Raw genomic sequence first — 6280 nt, 5'->3', positions numbered from 1 at the left:
GGATCAAGAAGGAGGAGACGTCACGCTGACCGTACGTGTGTTGAACACGGAGGTGCCGTCCGTTCGGCGCTAGGATCTCCGGTGATTTGGATCACGTCGAGTAAGTCTTCCTCATCCCCGTTCTTTGAACGCTTCCGCGCGTGATCTACAAAGGTATGTAGATGAAATCCAATCACTCGTTGCTAGATGAACTCATAGATGGATCTTGGTGAAACCGTAGGAAAATTTTTGTTTTCTGCAACGTTCCCCAACAGCCAGCTCTCTCCCGTATCCCTTTTAATATGGCGCTGGCGACAGGGGACCCAAAACCTGAGTTGGTTTTTGGGCGCCCCCGATCAAGGCGCGTTAGTTCTGATCGAGGCTCACGTACGTTGGTACGTGGACCCCTTCACTTATAGTTATCCCTTCATTTTTTTTCTGTTAGACTAATAGATCTAACGGGCCTGTTTAAGCCGTCAGATCAGAACCAACACTTAGACCATAGCACTTATTCAAAGGAGTTTATATGGTAGCAACGGTGAATATTTTTGAAGCCGAAGAAGTCAATTTGCATGGGCATTATTTACATACATGGAGTACGGCCGGCCCAGTAGAGTGCGGTGGAGACAGGCTTGGATTGACATGCGCTTTCTTGGGCTCATTTGGGCTAAAGGTGAAGGTGCAGGATTTCGGAAGTGGTTCCAAACCAAACTTACATCGTCAAAATAATATAATATAATTTTTTAACTGTAAAGAAATTTCACATGTTTCACCAAAAGTAATTACCTATTTACTGTATATATTGTTAATAGATAGGTTTGTAGCTGTGTAACGTGACATGTATGTCACGGTTGTATTGCGTGCGTATTGTGTAATCTAGGCAGGTAGTTAGAGTAGATATGATCTTATCTCATGTATAGCTTGGAGTATGGGTCAAGACTACCAACTACCTGCCGATCCTTGTATCTTGTTGAGCTATATAACACGCACGCGTCCCTGCAGGATTGCATACGCTTCCATCATAGTTTTTACATGGTAACCGGAGCTATCCTCGAGCACATCCATGGCGTCTTCAAGTTCCTTCCCATCCTCGCCATTCGCACACGCCGCCACCGAGAAGCTCACGAAGGGCAACCAGGCTCTATGGCGGGCGACGGTGCTCTCGGCCATCCGAGGAGCGCAGATGGCCAAGTACCTCGACGTCGAGCAATCGCCACCGCCCATGCAGATCGATGTGGCCTCGTCTGATGGCAAGACGACGGCGAAAGCGCCGAACCCTGACTTCCAAACCTGGTATGCTCAAGACCAACAAGTCTTCTCCTATCTCCTGACGACACTTCCGCATGAGATAGCTATCCAGGTTGCTTCATGCCACACCTCTGCTGAGCTCTGGAACACGGTGGAAGGGATGCTTGCATCTCACACCCGTTCCCAGACCACCAACGTCCGGATCGCCCTCGCCAATCTGCAGAAGGGCAACTCCTCCATCACCGACTATGTCGGGAAGATCAAGTCTCTCTGCGACGAACTGATCGCCGCAGGGAAGAGGGTGGATGACGACGACATCGTCTCCCACATCCTGGCCGGGCTAGATGAAGATTTCGACCCGGTGGTGTCTGCCATGTGTTCCCGGGTGGAGCCGGTGACAGTGGCCGAGCTGTTCTCACAGCTGCTGAGCTTTGAAACAAGGCTCAATCTTCGGGGCGGAGGGTCCCAATCCTCTGCCAATGCTGCTACCCGAGGCCGTAGAAACGGCGCTGGTGGTGGTGATCGCGGTCGCCGCCAAGGTGGCAATGGTGGTGACCGCGGCGGGCGCGGCGGCGGCTACTCCAAATCTGGAGGGCACGGCGGCCGACACGGCAACAACAGTAGCGGGGGCAACTACAACAACAACCATGCCCCCAGGGTCCAGTGCCAGATCTGTGGCAAGATGGGCCACCCAGCCTGGAAGTGCTGGAAGCGCTATGATGAGTCCTATCAAGGCGTGGAGGAGAAGTCGGCCAACCTTGCTGCACCGCAGTACGGGGTGGACACGAACTGGTACCTGGACAGTGGTGCCACTGACCACATCACAGGAGATTTGGAGAAGCTGACCATGCGGGATCGCTACACTGGAAACGAACAGATTCATACTGCCAATGGATCAGGTATGGTTATTAAGCATATCGGTCACTCAGCTATTCATACTCCTGATCGAGATCTCCTCCTAAATAATATCCTTCATGTACCGCAAGCCAACAAAAGTCTAATCTCCGCTAGCCGCCTTGCCGTTGACAATAATTCCTTTGTTGAAATTCATCCCTACTCTTTTCTTGTCAAGGAACGGGGAACGAAGAAGGTGTTCCTTCGAGGCAGGGTATAAGAGGACTCTACCCGGTTAGGCACATGGGATCCGACGCCAAGAAGCACATGCTCAGTGTCACCAAGCTATCCTCGGATAGGTGGCACCGGAGTTTAGGCCATCCATCTCCTCTTATTGTTAGCAAAGTCATTAGCAAGAATAATCTCCAGTGTGCAAATTCATTCAATAAAGATTCTGTATGTGACGCCTGCCAAAAAGGCAAAAGTCACCAGTTGCCTTATCCCAAGTCAATAAGTGAATCAAAATTTCCTTTGGAATTTGTGTTCTCTGATGTTTGGGGTCCTGCTGTTGAAACAGTAGGAAGGAAGAACTATTATGTGAGTTTCATTGACGATTTCAGTAAATCACTTGGATATATTTGATCAAACACAAGTCTGAAGTTTTCCAAAAGTTTCATGACTTCCAACATCTAGTAGAACGTCAATTTGATCGCAAGATTCTTGCTTTACAAACAGACTAGGGAGGGGAGTATGAAAAGTTGAACTCCTTCTTTACCAAAATAGGTATATCTCACCACGTCTCGTGCCCTCATGCTCACCAACAGAACGGGTCAGCTGAGAGAAAACATCGACATATTGTCGAAGTAGGCCTTTCCCTTCTCGCTCAAGCCTCTATGCCCTTAAAGTTTTGGGATGAGGCCTTCATTGCTGCCACCTATTTGATAAACCAGATTCCTAGCAAAGTTCTCAAGTTTGAGACACCCTTTGAAAAACTATTCCATGAAAAACCCAACTATTCCATCCTTCGGATTTTTGGGTGTGCCTGCTGGCCGAACCTTCGACCCTACAATAACCACAAACTTCAATTCCGCTCAAAACAATGTGCTTTCCTTGGGTATAGCAATCTCCACAAAGGGTTTAAATGTCTTGACATATCCATTGGGCGTGTATATATTTCTAGAGATGTAATCTTTGATGAAAATATCTTTCCTTTTGCTAGTCTCCATCCAAACGCCGGCGCTCGTCTTCGTGCTGAAATTTTGCTACTTTCTTCAGAGTTATTAAATCCTTCTGATCATGGGGGTGAATCTTATGCTGATGATCATGTGTTTAATAACCCTAATCCTTCCGCTAATGGAGACTGTACTGATGAAAACAGTGAAAAAAACAGTGCTCCAGGCTATGATTTTATGCAGCAACAAGGATGTACAGGCGCCAGACATGAGGATGATTCAGCTGGCAGTGCTGATCCCGAGGGATTCGGCGCAGAAGAAGCAGCAGGCGGGACCGGCGTGGATCCCATGAGTGATTCGCCGTCGCCTACACCGCGTGGTGGGCCTGGCGCATCAGCGCGCGCCACGGAGTCCGGCGCGCCAGTGCGGTCGGGCGGGGTTGATACGCCCGTGTCGTCGCGTGCAACGTGTCAAGGAGCGGCTGGGGCTGGGGCGTCGGTCCCATAGAGCAATGATGGCTCCAGCAGTCCCGCGCGGGCCTGTGACCGCGCGTCGCCATCGTCAACCGACAACCTGCGGGAGACCGCAGATCTGCAGCAGGCTGAGCGCGCGGATGTAGAGGGAGATCTGCCGTCGCCGTCTGTGTCAGTACGAGGAATGGGATCCTCTGTGGCTGCTACCGGATCTGTTGTGGCTACTCCGAATATAACCACACGAGTCACTCGTTCGCAGCGAGGTATTACCAAACCACTAGTGCCTAAGGATGGCACGGTCAGGTATGATAAACACTTTAAGTTTGCAAACTTTGCAGCCACTGGTGAACCACAAAATGTGCTAGAAGCCTTGCATGATAAAAATTGGAAAAATGCTATGAGTGTTGAGTATGATGCATTAGTGAGGAACAACACCTGGCACTTAGTTCCACCAAAGCCAGGGAGGAATATTATAGACTGTAAATGGGTATACAAAATTAAAAGGAAGGTAGATGGAACAATAGATAGATACAAAGCTAGATTAGTAGCTAAGGGTTTCAAACAGCGCTATGGCATTGATTATGAGGATACCTTCAGTCCAGTAGTGAAGGCTGCTACTATCAGACTTGTTCTATCTGTTGCAGTTTCCAGGGGATGGAGCCTTCGTCAATTGGATGTTCAGAATGCGTTTCTACATGGCGTTCTCGAGGAAGAGGTCTATATGAGGCAACCATCAGGCTTTGAGAACACATCCAAACCTAATCATGTATGCAGGTTGGACAAAGCCTTGTATGGCTTAAAACAAGCACCAAGGGCATGGTATTCAAGACTGAGTCTTAAGTTACAACAACTTGGATTCCGTCCATCAAAGGGAGATACTTCCTTATTCTTCTTCAAGAAGGGCAAGGTGATCATACACATGCTTATTTATGTTGATGACATAATTGTAGCAAGTTCCTCACAAGATGCAACGTTAGCATTGCTAAGAAACTTAAAAAGAGAGTTTGCTTTGAAAGATTTGGGAGAGTTACACTACTTTCTAGGTATTGAAGTAAAAAAGGTGCAAGATGGTATTTTACTCACTCAAGAGAAATATGCTTCTGATATTTTGAGTCGTGTAGGAATGAAGGATTGTAAACCTTCCAGTACACCTATGTCAACCACTGAAAAATTGTCATTGAATGAGGGCAAACCATTAAGTCTAGAAGAAGGAACAAAATATCAAAGTATAGTTGGAGCACTTCAATATCTTACACTGACAAGACCTGACATATCTTTCTCAGTTAATAAGGTCTGTCAGTTTCTGCATGCACCAACCTCCTTACATTGGACAGTTGTGAAGAGAATACTGAGATATATTCAGGGAAGCATGGGAATAGGACTAAGCATATGCAAATCCCCATCAACAACAGTAAGTGCCTTCTCTGATGCAGATTGGGCAGGATGCCCAGATGACAGGAAGTCCACATGAGGTTTTGCAGTGTTTCTTGGCTCCAATCTTGTGTCATGGCAAGCAAAGAAGCAAGCAACTGTCTCAAGATCCAGCACTGAGGCAGAGTACAAGTCACTAGCAAATGCTACTGCTGAGGTAATGTGGATGGAAACGCTACTTGATGAATTGGGGGTCTACAGGCCACATGTGTCACGCTTATGGTGTCATAATCTAGGAGCAACGTATCTTTCTGCAAATTCTGTGTTTCATGGAAGAACGAAACATATAGAGATTGATTTCCATTTTGTTTGAGAAAGAGTTGCTCATAAGAAGTTAGAGATAAGGTTCATTCCAACTGGAGATCAAGTAGCTAATGGTTTCACTAAACCACTGCAGGTTCGACAGCTCCAAGCCTTCAGAAACAATCTAAACCTTGATATGTTGAGATTGAGGGAGGATGTTAATAGATAGGTTTGTAGCTGTGTAACGTGACATGTATGCCACGGTTGTATTGCGTGCGTATTGTGTAATCTAGGCAGGTAGTTAGAGTAGATATGATCTTATCTCATGTATAGCTTGGAGTATGGGTCAAGACTACCAACTACCTGCCGATCCTTGTATCTTGTTGAGCTATATAACACGCACGCGTCCCTGCAGGATTGCATACGCTTCCATCATAGTTTTTACATATATACCTTTTTGTGTGTGATTTTCATGATCGGCCATGCCGATAGCTGACTAGAATAGGGGAAGTCAATACTTAAGGTGTGTGATGTAGCTAGCTAGCAAGGCTTATTAATGAACACGCATCAATTGTAATGGACTGCCCTGTGTGTGGCAGTCTCTATCACATGCCAAATTTATTCTCTACTTATCTAGTTCACATGAACTTGCTGGCAAGCATCCATACATATACCCATCAGAACCAAGAATACTTGGCTTTTCTTTCTTTTAGTAGCATATTACTTGCTTCTACTTCAGGGCAGAAGAAGATGAATGGTCTGTGTGGTGGTCTGAGATAGCTTAGATGCGTAGATCTGTGTGGTGTGGCCTGCAGTGTGTGGTGCTGATGAGGCCGCCCACGCGCGGTACTCCGGCAAGCTCAGGATTATGCGGACCTTCTGGCTCCGCTTTATGAAAAG

At 47.0% G+C, this 6280-nt stretch overlaps 1 pseudogene; it reads left to right on the top strand.

Moving 5' to 3' along the window:
• The first annotated feature begins 1525 nt into the window (after window positions 1-1525).
• LOC125511819 lies at window positions 1526-1664 on the top strand (annotated as a pseudogene).
• The last annotated feature ends 4616 nt before the right edge of the window (window positions 1665-6280 follow it).

This window comes from Triticum urartu, chromosome 5 (assembly GCF_003073215.2).
Source record: "Triticum urartu cultivar G1812 chromosome 5, Tu2.1, whole genome shotgun sequence".
Taxonomy (NCBI): Eukaryota; Viridiplantae; Streptophyta; class Magnoliopsida; order Poales; family Poaceae; genus Triticum; species Triticum urartu.
This window is presented reverse-complemented; position numbering and strand designations above follow the sequence as displayed.